General features: G+C 45.9%; 1 protein-coding gene across 6 annotated transcripts in view; it reads right to left on the reverse strand.

The window, feature by feature from the left end:
* The window catches only part of SMARCA2 (SWI/SNF related BAF chromatin remodeling complex subunit ATPase 2), a 182,481-nt gene that overhangs the window by 41,436 nt on the left and 125,320 nt on the right, over window positions 1-15,725 (reverse strand). The window lies entirely within an intron of this gene.

The following is a 15,725-nucleotide window of genomic DNA, read 5'->3' on the forward strand; positions in this document are numbered from 1 at the left end:
AGTAAAAAAAAACGCATGGTATACCAATACCTTTGTGACAAAAGCAGTAGCCAAACGTTTCAGGTACACTGTCATTACAGACATGTTTTATCATGGCGGTGTCTAAGTTCTACAAAACTTCTCATACCATATGGCATGTCCCAGAAAGTGGCAATACTTCATTCATTCATACAAAACATATACTTTAACTGACTTCTTGTAAACAATTGCAAAACTCAAATACAACACCTGAGCTTTAAACATGCAAGGTGGATGTCGTAATGAATGTATGAACAAAAGGGGATACAGTCATTAGGTCGACCCTATTAAGGTCAACATGCATGAGGTAGGCAGAGCTTAGGTCGAAACCTGAAATAGGTCGACTTGGCTAAGGTCAATGGGTCGGAAGGTTAACACAAATATTAGGTCAACAATGGGAAGGTCCACCGTCAAATGGTCTGCATGAGTTTTTCCATGTCATTTTTGAGCCGACATGTACCAACAGGCAGTATTTCATGCCTAACTATCCACTACGGCGTGGTGGGGGAATAAAATAGTGTGCCCAAAGCAAGGCAAGCACAGCGAGCCATGCTGACTATGTCGACACTCAGGACAAAAAAGTGAAAAATTCATGTTGACCTTTCCATTGTCTTGACTTGACTTAATGCTAGTGTCGACCTTCTGACCCTGTTGACCTTGGCAATGTAGACCTAGTTCAGGTGTCGACCTAAGCACTGACGACCTCTGTAGTCAACTTAATAGATGTCGACCTTAATGCAGTCAACCCTATGACTCATACCTGAACTAAAGCTGTGTATACACAGTGCGATTTTGGCTTACATATAGTAAGTTAGCCAAAAACTGCAGTGTAAACTCTGCATGTGCTACCAGTGCGCGGCCCAGCGAGGTCAGTATCGCAAGTAGAGAAATGGAGCATCTGACTAGATCCCTTATAAATGAAGCATGGATCGTTCCCTGTGTATGGCCCCGGCGAAGCACGGTCCCGCACATTGCTATCGCTTGACCAGATTTATACTACATGCAGTATACATCTAATCACCAGTGTTCTCTCTCCAGTGAACAATGGCCGTGACAGATACAGATGTAGCGGCCCTTGTCCTTGCCTCCCCCTCTAGAGGGCGCCAGCGGACAGGGACGCACGTGCGTCTCACACGCGTCCCAGTCTCTTGGCGGCGGGGCAGCAGGTCCCTGCCCGTCTCCTCTTCAGGGAGACGGGCAGGTATAGGGAGGGGGGGGGGTGTTTCAGGGCGGTGAGGGGGACCAGCAGGGACCCGGGGGGGGGGGGGGGGGCCTCAGTTGCCACGGGGCGTGCAAGCCCCCCAGCGGGAGCTGGTGATAGTTTTCGCCAGCCCCTGCAAAGATTAAGCTGGCTTCATCTGTAGCTCAGCACACATCGCTGGTGCACCAATCTGTGCTGAGCGATCTGAGCAACACTGAATCACAGCACAGAGGCTCACTTGCTCCGTGTGTATGGGGCAATAGACTGTGCTGGAAAGACCATTTTGACTATGTTTATATGTACAGTGTATTTGGCTATATTCAAAACTGTAAGTGAAAATAGTCAAAATTGCATAGTAAAAAACTGCAAAATAAGGGAGAAGGGAAAGTGGACTCTTTTTGTGGGGCACTCTTGTATCTGATTCTGTGTTAACCCCTTCCCGACATTTGACGTACATTTACGTCATGGTCGGGAAGTACTTCCCGACACATGGCATAAATGTACGTCATGGTTTCTAACTGTCACTGCGTCTATAGACGCGGTGACAGTTAAGAGATGTCTGCTGTCCCTGACAGCAGACATCCCCCCTCGCCGCCCAGGGGGGGCAGGGGTGCCCCCCCCGGTCGGCGATCGCTGTGATTGGCTGTTCAAATCTGAACAGTCAATCACAGCGTTTCCTGTGTTACCGGCGGCTAAGCCGCTCGGTAACACAGAAAACGGTGGTGATCGGTGCAGCACCGATCACCACCGAGCGGCAGCACCCCCCTCCCACCCGCCGGGCACTCACCCGGCAGCAGCAGCAGCTCCAGCGGCTCCACCGCTACGTCCGGAGCGCACGCTGCGCTCCCCTCCTCCCCCCTCCCCCCCGCAGCAGCAGCAGCAGCAGCATCATGCTGCTGCTGGAAAAGTGAAAAATAAAATAAAATAAAAAATAATGTGCAAATGTGTGTATATATATATATATATATATATACACACACATATATATATATATATATATATATATATATGTGTGTGTATATATATGTATATATATATATATATATATATATACACACACATATATATATATATATATATATATATATATGTGTGTGTGTGTGTGTGTGTGTGTGTGTGCGTATACCGCACCGATCACCAACGATCGCCAGCCCCCCCCCCTCCCACCCGGCAGCCCCCCTCCCTACCACCCACCCGGCTGCCGCAGCGCCAGCACCCCTCCCACCCCCCCGCCAGCCGCAGCGCCAGCCCCCCTCCCAAAGCTGGTGACCAAAATGGGGTCACTTGTGGGGGGGTTCCACTGTATTGGTGCTTCGGGGGTCTTGCTAATGCGACATAGCACCCGCCATTCATTCCACCACCAAAAATCACTCCTTCCCTTCTGAGTCCTGCCATGCACCCAACTGGTATTTTTTGGTCACATGTGAGGCATTGCTGTACCCGGGAGAAATTGGGGCACAGATTTTGGGGTGCTTTGTCTCCTTCATTCCTTGTGAAAATTAAAAATTTTGAGCCAGAACTGCATTTTTGTGTAAAAAATTAAATTTTTTTACACAAAAATGCAGATCTGGCTCAAAATTTTTCATTTTCACAAGGAATGAAGGAGACAAAGCACCCCAAAATCTGTGCCCCAATTTCTCCCGGGTACGGCAATGACTCACATGTGACCAAAAAATACCAGTTGGGTGCATGGCAGGACTCAGAAGGGAAGGAGTGATTTTTGGATTTTGCAGCACAGATTCTGGTTGAATGACCCCCGAAACACCCATACAGTGGAACCCCCCCACAAGTGACCCCATTTTGCAAACTACACCCCTCAGGGAATTCATCTAGGGGTATAGAGTACATTTCAAACCCCCCGGGGTTTCACCAATTTTGATACAACTGAGCTGTGAAAATGAAAAATTATTTTTTTTTCATTTTCACTGCCCAGTTGTACCACAATTGGTGAAACCCCTGGGGGTTTGAAATGTACACTATACCCCTAGATGAATTCCCTGAGGGGTGTAGTTTGCAAAATGGGGTCACTTGTGGGGGGGTTCCTAACTTTTAGCATCTTATGGTGCCTAGAAACCTACATGGTGCCTAAAAAATAATCTCATAAAAAGGAGTCTCCAAAATCAAGTAGGTGCTCCTTCTATTATGAAGCCTGTGGTTTGGTCACCGTGCACACTAGGGCCACATATAGGATATTTATGAAAACCAAAGAATTGGGGGAATCAATTTTTAGTCACATTTCTCTAGTAAAATGTACTGTGTTCCTTAGAAAAATGTATTAAAATTGAAAATCCGAAAAAAAAATGAAATTTTGAAATTTCACCTACACTTTGTTTTAATTCCTGTGAAACACCTAAAGGGTTAACAAACTTCAAAAATGCTGTTTTGAATACTGTGAGGGGTGCAGTTTTTGAAATGGCATCATTTATGGGGGTGTCTCACATACAAGTCCCTCAAAGTCACATCAGAACTGAACTGGTCCCTAAAAAAATCAGTGTTTGAAATTTTCTTGAAAATTTGAGAATTTGCTAGTCATATTTGAAGCCTCCTAGTGTCCAAAAAAATTAAAAGGAAGTTGAAATAATGATTGCAACATAAAGTAGACATATGGTCTTTGTTAGTTATTAACTATTTTGAGTGGTATGATTATTTGTCTCACAAGCAGAAAATGTGACATTTTGCATATTGCTAAATTTTCCATTTTTTCACGATATTTTGGTATTTTTCACAAAAAAACACAGACTGTATCGACCCAAATTTACCACTAACTTGAAGTACAATGTGTCACGAGAAAACAATCTCAAAATCACTGGGATAAGTAAAAGCAAAAAAAAGTTATCCCCACTTAAGTGAGACATGTCAGATTTGAAAAAAATGGCTCTGTCAGGAACGCAAAAACTAGCTCTGTCAGGAAGGGGTTAAAACTTAACTTTTAATTTATTTTAATTAAGATAGAGTGGACACTATAGAAAAAAATTAAAAACTATTTGTCTCTATAGAGTGTATTACCACAAGCAATCTGACTTTACCTTTTGAGTGTATGTCCAACCACCTTGGGTTGGGAAGAAATAATTTGATTGTTAATATTCTTTCACTGTAAACGCACAAGCATAACGTATGGAAAGTAATTGCATTTACAAACCAAAAATTAACATAAGCTAATTTTGAGTAGCAAAAGATTACAATTTGAGATATAGCAACTGTAAGTAAAAACTGCGACAAGGGAAGCTATTCCCCCAATATAAAATTAAACTTATTGTTACTCATTGGCCAGTATTCAATGCCTCTGATTCGTCGTATTTTCTGGCGAATCAGGCAATTCGCCGGGTTTACAGTGAATTTTCTCACACAAAAAACAATTCACCCTATTCAATGAATTCGCTGCAAATGAAGAGCGAATGACTGGCGATTCGCCACAATTCACCGGTGTTTTTCAATGGGGTTTTTAGGCAAATTCGCCGAGAGTGTATTCAATGCTCAAATGGAGAACTGCTTTCTCCAGTGATTTTCGCCATGATTCTCCATTTTGCATTCGACATCTTTTTTTGGTGAACTGGAATTTGATCTTTTAAAATAAATGTTTTTTTGTTTTGTTTTTGGGTAAAAAAAATCAGTTATTTAATTATCTGAAGAGTCTTGCTGTTTTTTTCACAGGACAAAGATCACATAAATATATTTTTAATTAATATATTTTTTTAACATACCATATGCAGGTGGGGTGGTGCTGCTGGTCACATTACAAATTGCAGGGGGGCCTCACTGATCTCACCTAAGGGCTGCAGGGAACCCCTGCCCGCTGGTGGGTGGCATGCAGCGGGGTCTGTCAGCACAGGGTTCGGTAGCGCTGGCGGGCAGGGGGGATCAGTGTGTGCCCTCTGCCTGGCAGTGCCTGATAGTCAGCAGTGCCACAACCTGGAACCATCAGGCTGCCACTGACAGGATGCAGCATTGCTCCCCTGCGCTGCTACTCACAGCCAAAGCCCGAGTCATGAGTCCCGGCAGGGGATGCGCTCTGATGTCGCAGGGAGCCCTCTGATGTGGGGGGATGCACTCTGATGTCCCAGTGCACTGTTCCCCTGCGCTGCCGCTCACAGCCAATGCCCGAGCCAGGTGTCACGGCGGGGGGAGCGCTCTGATGTCGCAGGGAGCCCCCACACAGGCTGAGGACGGGGTCGGGTCCAGCAGCAGCAGCAAAACTTTGGCTCCGGCAGCCACAGCACAGTGATAGCAGATGTCAGCGCTGAGACTGCTGGAGCCGGAGGTCTGCTGCTGCTGGACCCGTCCTCAGGCTGTGCGGAGTCTCCCGCCGGCATAAGCGCGCTCCCCCGCCGGGACTCCACTCCATCCCCAGCAGCAGTGGCAGGGAGCTGAATTCGTCGTAGGGGATCATTTTCGCCGTCAGGGGCAGCAAGCCCCTGACGCATTGAATAGTATCGGCTGGTGGCTGGCGGCGAATTGCGGGGGACAGAGCATCACGGCGAGCGCACGGCGAATCCAAAACATTCGCTGCCATGCGCTCGCCGGAGCATTGAATACCCCCCATTGTATTGGAAATTGCGCTACTCATTGTATTGGAAATTGTGCAGATGCAGTCTAAACAGGGAATTATCCCCCACAATGTTTAAATTCCCTTCAGACAAACCTTAGCTGACATAGCAATTAGCTTCGCTAGGCACATCAACATATACCTTTTGTTCTGATACAGAACTCACTTTTGCAATTAACAAGCTAACTGCAAATGAAATGTTGTCCGTCCTTCTCGGTTTGTTTGTCCGTTTTGACAGTGTATGTCCACTCTATCTTAATTAAAATAAATTAAAAGTTAAGTTTTAACACAGAATCAGATACAAGAGTGCCCCACAAAAAGAGTCCACTTTCCCTTCTTCCTTATTTTGCATTCAAATCGGACTCAGGGGAGCACCACCAACACACAAAGACCCTCTACCCTTTCAGGGACATAACGTCTATAAAAGTTGGTACCAGGCTACTCAGGCCGAACCCCACCAAGGAGGTGAAAGGGGTCTCTCTTGACCCACTTCACACTAGGTGGACATAACCTTGTGTGGTTCCCAAAACCCCGCCCTCCCCATAGTAAAAAACTGTAAAGTCAGAATTGGCCAGGAGCCAGAATTGCACTGCGTGTACACATCTTAACAGAGAAACAAAATGTAAAACAAAATAGCTGGGGTTCAGAGAAAACCTGTCCGTATGAAAGAAAAATACAAGAAATTGTGTTAAAAATAACTGATTTTCGTATCAAAATAGTTTGCCATTATTTTACGAATACACTTATTTCAATCCAAATAAATGAGTACTTGCTTCTTTTGCTATAGCTCAGAAAAAGATCGGTGTCATTCCATGGAAACATGAACGTGCTCCTAAAATATGCTTCAGCTGCCCATAAACGGTAAATTATTGTATACTATTTGGACTAGATCGCATCACATACATTTTGCAATGCAATGAGATGGAATGTAGCACACAAAGAATGTGCAGCAGTTTTTGAGCTGTGCGCGGGAGCGCGCATCTCATCGCACCCAGCAATTGTACCGGGTATGGGCAACTTCACGCTTGTCCTTTGGTGCATAGAACATGCACTTTATGGAATAGCAAGCCTTAATGAACACGTCGGATCTCAAAGTATGATGTGTTTATCTAGTTGTCTGTTCCCTGTAATGGGTCAATCCAAATGAAGTGGTCAAACACAGGTTTGTCAGTTATAACCCCCTTATGCCAATTGTTCAAAACCGCTAATATGTATCTTTTACCTGCTTCCTTCATTATGACAGACATGACTTCATGTAGTTGTTTACTCAAAAGCAAATAATAGAATTTGGTGGTGGTAGAGCCTTGGGACAGAAACCATTGTTTACAGAAAAGTTTGGACACACATACGAATACGAGAGATACTGAATACCTGAAAATTCATAATCTCATACATATTTTGTGCAGATTAAACCCCATTTTTCAGTCAATAATAATGGATATAAAATAATAAACGTCTGACCAAACTTTGCAACGTTTATACATGTATAAACACATGCACTGAAAATCACTGTCTGTCAGGATTGCTAATAGGATGGGAGTTCAAGAGAAATATTTGTGGTTTTAATTAATTGTCATGTAATGGCTAACTGACAAAATCAACAAGGAACCAGAAAAGTCCAGAGTGGATCAATTGAGATGAATTGACCCTTTGGTAGTGCCAACAAGAACTTCTTGCTATGCTTTAAAATAATAGGTCAATCCATAATGGAAGATAAATTACAAATGAGTTTATTTCTGCTACTAAATTATAATGTCATGCACCATCGTGTGACAGTGACGAATATTAGATTAGGGTGGGATGCTCTAGTCTAAACCATAAATGCGGAAAAAACACCGTTATTGGAGTTAATGCATTTTCATATGCTCTAAAGCCCCTCACTCGGGACAGCGATGCAGAGGGTATCTCCAGCTTTTGCTGGCGATACCATTTAGAAGCCTACAGGCTTCCCTCCACACCGCTATGTAAGGGATCCTTCATGGATCCTTTACTACATGCCCCGCGCCGGATGTAAGTGCATCCCCCAACTATACTTAAAGCCACTGAAACCTGGCATATAGCTCACCCACAATTCACAGACATCCCAAAAGAAACATTTCATATTACACTGTGCGTTGGAATTTATTTGGTGGGGACCCACATTCAGCAAAATACCATTGGGATGTATATTTATATATTGTTGAGCAGGGCTGTTATACAAGAAACAATGGAAAAATAACTCCATTGTAAGTGTACACTTCTGGCACATATGTACAATAAATTATAAAATGTTTCTATACATCATAACGTCATGCAAAGATTCTGTGGCTTGCCTATTTGTACATGTGGTTAAACAAATTAATTAAGTAACCACAATTTTTAATTTCAGGGCTGATTTGGTCTGTCAGATTCGGGTTAAAATAGGCCAAATCCGATCTGTGTATGGGCACCTTAACGCTTAAAAAAATAAATAAAACAGTACATACAAGCACCAATCTGGCCAAGGGACTAAATAAAAAACACAGTTTCATTTGATCTTCACTAAAGACCAGCTTTGTTTACATTGTAACACCTATGACTATCTCACAGGCTCTAGTCCTTCATTGGCAGGGCTATTGGGAGTAGGTTTATTTACTGCAGGTTTTACTAGCAGTTTGATGTTATGTAATTCAAAAATAAAAAAGTATCACTGCTAGACTGTACGTTCTTTGGAGCAAGGCCCTCTACTCTTGCACTAACTACAGCTCTTCTCATTTATAATCAGGGCCGATGCTAGGGTATTCTGCACACCCTTGCAAACTATAAATGTGTGCCCTCTCATACTTTACAAACAGTGGGGCAGATGTATTAAGCCTTAACAAGAGATAAATGCAAGGATGATAAAGAGAGTTAAACATCCAGCCAATCACCTGCTAACTGTCATATTACAGGCTGTGTTTGAAAAAAGTCAGTAAGGAGCTGATTGGCTGGACATTTATCTCTATCACCCTTGCATTTATCTCTTGTTAAGGCTTAATACATCTGCCCCAGTGTGCGCTGAAGCCACAAGCTGAAATAAAGGGTTTATTAGATCCGTAGTAGTAGTGCCTCTTATACACCAGTAGCAGCAGTGCTGAAACTAAACATTGTGTTGCCCTGTGCCAGAAAAGGAACTGTTGCCCCCTCTCTGCACTAAAAACAAGGCTAGTGTGTGCCGAAGGCAAAAACTTAGGGCCTGGTTTTGAGGGGAAGATAATCGTAATAGTACCAATTCACACTACACCACATAATAGTGTCCCTTATTCACATTACACCCCACAGTAGTGCCCCTTATACACATTATGCCAGCTAGAACTACTTTGGCACACTGCACCAGGTAGAGCCACTTCACAGTGCACCAGGATTACACACATTGTAATGCCCATTACATATTATGCCACACACCTTAATGCCCATTGCACATTATGCCACACACCGTAGTGCCCATTACACATTATGTCACACAGCATAATGCCACACATGGTAATACCCCTTACACATTATGAGCCAATCACAACTCTGATATTGGAAATGTCCTTGGCCCTGGTGTGAGCCGCTAAGCGCACATCACATAGAGTTATACACTCTCCTCCTCTCTCCCATCTTCAGCAGCAGCAAGGGCAATGGAGGCCATGAGCAGTACTGTGGGCATTTTGTGAAGCGCACCACTGGGTACACTGTGTAAGGAGCACAACTGAGGGAATATAAACTGAGCACACCACATACAGGGCAGAGACGGGCGGCGGCGAGTGGCCCTGTGGGTGATGCTGCCAGACGCTGTGGGCAAGGCACCACTGGCACACAAGTTACGTCCCTAAGTTGCAGTGCCGCTTATACACATAATGCACGCAGAAGCTGCACTGCTTGCACACATAATGACCACAGAAGCAGTGCAGCTCCCATACATAATTCCTGTAATAACAGCATGCCGCTCACACACAATGTCCGCAGTAGCAACACCATTCACACACTTAACCCCCGCAGTACCAGCGCCGCTCACTCACAAAACACCCACAGTAGCAGCAGTGCTAGCACACATAACATCTGCGGCAGCAGCACCACTGTCACATAATGCCCATGGTAGCAGCGCCACTCAAACACATAGCGGCTGCGGAAGCAGCACCGCTCACACACATAGTGCCCACGGACGCAGTGTCACACACACAAAATGCCTGCGGAAGCAGTGCCACTTATACATAATGCCCGCACTAGTAGCGGCCATTATACATAATGCCCCCAGTACCAGCTTCACTTTTTACACATACCACACACACTTTCGCTGTCCCTGTACTTTCTCTTACACTCACCCAACAAAGGCTGGAGGGCCAAATCTTCTCTCCCTGACACATGGAAGGTCTGCAGCTCTTACCTCCTCGCCCGCAGTAGCTCCACCCCTCATCTACGGTAGCCCCACCCTCTCACCCACAGGTAGCTCCGCCTCATTATCATGAACTGTCCGAAGCTGTCATAGGGTGTGGGAGGGGGATGTAGTCAAAATCCCGAAAGGGTCAAAATACCGACAAGGACAAATTCCCGACAGGATCAAAATCCTGACAGGATCAAAATCCCGACATATAGAATGTACAAGTGAAACAGTCTACATGCCTTTCGACATGGGTTTTTCCACAGTTTTTTTTAAACCGACAGGCGGTATTTCATGCCCTACCATCCACTACGGCGTGGTGGGAGAATAAAATAGTGTGCCCGAAGCATCGCTAGCGAAGCGAGCGATGCGAGGGGCTGCGGTTCACTTGCCGACATTCGGGTCAAAAGACAGTAAAAAACCCCATGTCGACCTCGCACCTGTCGACCGAAAGTCATGTAGACTGTTTTACCTGTACATTTTATATGTCAGGATTTTGACCCCGACGGGATTTTGACCGTCGGGATTTTAAATGTCGGGATTTTGACCGTCGGGATTTCATACCGAATCCGTGGAAGGAGCTTTGAGCTGCTGTCACTGTTGCCTGTTAGACAGTATGACAAGCACAGCAGTAGCCAGCAGCAAAAGCGGCCATCAGTTAGTGGAGATGCAGAGCAGGAAAACAAAAAATGTGTGGGTGTAGATTGCGCTGAATTGATGGCAGAACAAGATAGGTTTAAAAATAATAATAACAATTTATTAAGTGCATATAACACGCTAAAATTGGTGCAATTGCAATAGAATAAGTAAAAGTAAAAATAAGGAATTTGAAAGGCTGCGTCCAGTTATTGTTATTATATCACCTTAGTCCACAAGTGGATGGAGGGGGAAGGGAGAATGGACGGTGGAATTGTCCTCCAGACAATAGTGGTTGCCCTTATGTTGCTTCCTCCAATACAGATTAGGGGGTGACGTTCCTCCCAGTTGGAATATCTGAAGCCGTGAGGGATCTACTGAATGACCAAGGATGGGTACCTTAGATAGGTGGCTTTCCTTCAGATGGTTGGTACCATATTTGAATGTGTGGTAAATGGTCAGTTCCGGTCTGGTTCTCCACTGGTGTTCTCGGATGGAAATTGTTCCAGGAGGGAAGGGTGATGTCTGGAACAGCAGCAAATGGTGGGTGGGATGGCTGGTTGCCTGTGCCAACACGTTTCGCTGCTGGGTGCAGCTTTTTTAAGGTAGCTTTGTTAGGCATGGGGTAGGGGTATATATACCCTTAGTAATTAGTAAAACATGATGCAGAGCAGGGAGGGTGCCTCTCATGCCCAGAGCCTCCCTGCACCGCATCCGCATCCTCTGCTGAGTGGGTAGCGCCGGCTCTGTTTGTAATCATTCATCTCTACCAATGACAATCCACCACTAACTTCTCTGCTTCCCTACATCTCAGCTGCATCAAGTACTTTAGAATTGTGCTGCTAATTGTTACCTTGTTACCTGTGCTCTGTTTTTATTTTTCAGTACTGGTTATGTTTAGTTCTGTGTACCCTGTACTGCATTAATGTGTGCTATATATGTACGGCACTGCGTACCACTTGTGGTGCCTTATAAATAAAATGCAAGAATAATTTTAATAATGATGAAAGACAATCTTAAAGTTTGGTCAGTCTTAATATAAAAGACTAATTTTTTTCTATGACTTACAAATGTCTGAACCTACTCATTGATTTTACCTGAAATCACTGCCGACCGTTGCAACCATTGCCAAAAGTTTAGAAACTGTCCCAAATATAAATTTTCACAAAATCTGCTGCCTCAGTTTTTACGATGGCATTTTGCATATACAGCAGAATGTTATGAAGATTGATCAGATAAATATAAATTCAGTTCAAAGTCCCTCTTTGCCATGACAACGAACTTAGGGTTAATTCTGGATGACTCGCTAAGCAGTGTAAAGTCGCCGTTTAGTGAGCCAACAACCCCCCCCCCCCGTATCTATTTCTGGCACATTGCGTATGGATGTCCATCATACACATCCATCCGCAAGGGTGCACATGGGGGCAAAATCATTCAATGGTCGCCGACCATTGATGGATTTTTAACCTGTTCACAAAACAAAGGCAGTCTTCACTAACCTATATTTGCACCATCCGGTCCGACAACGGGGCGGGTGGCTGACGTCCTGGGATGCGTTCACACAGGGATGGCCAGCATTTTCCAGTGCGCACCAAATTTTTTTCGTGGGTACGCCCAGGAAGCCCCAATTGAACGCCCACCTGACCTCCTCGATCTCGGCACAGGAGCCCTGCAAATGCGAATATGTGCATGTGCAGAGTGCAAATATGGGTTCCCGCTGTGAATACTATAATAATCCAAGAAACAGCTAATTATACTCACCGATAATTCCATTTCTTCTCAGAGATCCCATGGCAGCCAATACATTGGGATATGCTCCCTTTCCTTTAGTTTAGACAGGCTTTTTTTCTAGGGAACGCCCACCTGATGGTATATAACCTCAATCATCCCCATCATCCTTGTCTTTCGAGTGTCTCCGTATTAACGTCCCTGGAAAAACACTACAAGGGGAGGGCATTCTAATAGTTGCCATAGGATCTCTAATAAGAAATGGAATTATTGGTGAGTATAGCAACATTTAAAGCATAATGTATGCGTAGACAACCAAGGTGTTGCTTCATTAATGTCCTTTCTGGGAACCTGAGTCGTCCTAGCCCAGTGATGGCTAACCTTGACACTCCAGCTGTTGTTGAACTACACATCCCAGCATGCCCTGTATCAGTTTTACTATTTGGCCATGCTAAAACTGATGCAGGGCATGATGGGATGTGTAGTTCAACCACAGCTGGAGTGTCAAGGTTAGCCATCACTGTCCTAGCCCATAAAGTCGCCACAGCTCTGGTTGAGTGTGCCTTGATTAACACCTGAACCTCTCGACCCTCATTCTTTTATACGAATACTAGTAAGCCCACTCAAAGCAAATGCTTCCAAAAATGTTTTGATGTTCTAATGTCATTTAGTCTGTTTAAGTAAATGCCAATACTTCTGACTAGGTCCATTGTATACCAGTCTTCATCTCTCTTATTCTTAGGTTCAGGATGAAAAGCCAGCACTACTATATCCTGATTCAGATGGAAAGCAGTGCTCACCTAGGGTAGAAAAATTAGGATGTGTTCTATAGATGGAGCCGGCTTCAGTGTTGCGAAGGCTGGCGATAGAATCGCCTGCCCCCGCCATCCACCCAAAGGGGGTGCTCACGTGCCCCTCCCGACGAAGCTCCCTGTTGCCGCTCGCCGCCTCCCCGTCAACTATCGCCGGTCCCCTCACCCCCTCCCCCTAACCCTGCCCGTCTCCCTGTGGAGACTAGCAGGATTTCCGCCGCCCAGCAACTGGGATGTGCTCGCGCGGCTCTCTGCTGGCAGGGACATTCTGGCGAGCGCTGAGGCTAAATGAGAGGGGCTCCATCTGTACGTACCACTTTATCCAGCAACAGGTTTAAGTTTGGTTCTTCCATCTACAAGCTTAGAATTTACATACTCTACTTGTGGACATAATTGTTACTAAAAATATTATCTTCCAAGTCAGGATTTTGAGAGGATTTTCTAGTAATGGTTCAAGTCCCAAGGAGCCACAAAGGATTTGACGGGCGGACACATTATTTTAATGGTGTAGCAGAATTTCTCAATTACACAACTATCTGCCAATCTCCTATCTAGGAGTAAACTTAGGGCCACTAACTGCTCCTAAGGGTGAAAGTTAGGCCTAATGAGAAACCAGTGCACAGGAATTGTAGGACTTGAGCTATCGTGGAGTTAAAGATCTTTCAGAGGATCATCCTTCAAATGATAAATCTTTGCTAGACTTTATAATATGCATGAGAAAAAACTTACTTCCTTGTGATGGAATCTGGATTACTTGCTCTGACAATCCCTTTTGTCTGAACAGGTTGCCTTCAATCTCCAAGCCTCCAAGCATAATCTTGCCGGATCTGGATGATATATCTGACCCTGGTGTAGGTCTGGCGTGATTGGTAATGTACAGGCCTTTTTCAAGGCTGTTGTGAACCACGCCCTCCTTGGCCAAAAGGGGGGGATGTAGTGTAAATTCCGGCGGTCGGGATCTCGGCGTTCAAAATCCCGACCGCCGAAATCGCAACACTTTCTCCCTCCGGGGGTTGTCCACGACACCCCCGGAGGGAGAATAAATTAGTGTGCCGAGCGTAGCGAGGCACCGGGCCCGCTGCGTGGCGAGCGCAGCGAGCCCGCAAGGGGGGGCGATCCACGTCCCCCCTTGTCAGGATTTCGGCGGTCGGGATTCCGGCATCGGGATTTTGAACGCCAGGATCCCGACCGCCGGGATTTAATACTGAATCCAAAAGGGGAGGACCACTAGAAACTCCACCTGATCCTATGGTCTTCAGGATGCGATATATACTAGCCGACACTTCCACCGAATTAAAAAGTTGTCCACTGCAGACGTTCTGGAAAGATAATATCTGGAATAGAATGAGTCTGCCTTTTTGTTGACATGAGTTACCATCAGGTCCACATCTGGCTAACAAAACTTGTTTATAAACCACAGTAAAACTGTTGCTCAATTCCCCTTCTCAAATAAGGATTTTGCTTCTGCTGAGCAGTCTGCCAGTGTATTCTCTCATCCAGGAACATATACGACTGTTAAAGATTTCACATCTTAAGGCCCCCATACACTATGCGATTTTGGGACGATTTCATCCGATTTCGGCACTTTGTGCCGATAATCGGATGAAATCGGCCCAAAATCGTAGGTATGTGACATTTGATCCGATCCGATGCGCGGTCCCGTGCGCATCGGACCGGATCAGGGAGGTCGGACGGTCTGTACATACGATCACGTCCGACCTCCCTGTATGCATATGCCTGCCACCTGACAGGCATATGCATACAGACACCAGGGGAGTAGTGGGGGCGGCCAGTGGCAGCGGTGGTGGGGGCGGCCAGCGGCGGGGGCGGCCAGCGGCGGTGGGGACGGGCGGCGTGTGCGGTGAGCGCAGTGTACTTACACATAGCAGCAGCGGCGGGGACAGGACGCGCAGTGGCGGCTATTATATTTTTAAAATACTTGTCAAATGACCGGCCGGCTCTCTGATTGGCTGGAGAGCTCTCAGCCAATCAGAGAGCAGCCGGTCATTTGACAAGTATTTTAAAAATATAATAGCCGCCACTGCGCGTCCCGTCCCCGCTGCTGCTATGTGTAAGTACACTGCGCTCACCGCAAACGCCGCCCGCTGCCGCTGACCGCCCCCCCCCCCCCCCACCGCCGCCGCTGCTGCCCGCCCCCACTACCGCCGCTGGCCGCCCCCACCCCCGCTGCCCGTCCCCACTACTGCTGCTGCCCGCCCCCACTACTGCTCACCGCCCTGCAGCTCCCCGGGTTTTTTTTTACATGGGATAAATCGCATGCGATTTATCCCATGTAAAAATGGCACATCAAGTGCCAAATTGTATGTGAGCCTCCCGGGGAGCTGCCGGGCGGCTCGCAGGTAAATTGGGTCCGACTTGTCCCTAGGACAAGTCGGCCTAATGTATGGGGGCCTTTACTCTGCCCAG

The sequence above is a fragment of the Crinia signifera genome, chromosome 1 (genome assembly GCF_055691185.1).
Source record: "Crinia signifera chromosome 1, ASM5569118v1, whole genome shotgun sequence".
Classification (NCBI taxonomy): domain Eukaryota; kingdom Metazoa; phylum Chordata; class Amphibia; order Anura; family Myobatrachidae; genus Crinia; species Crinia signifera.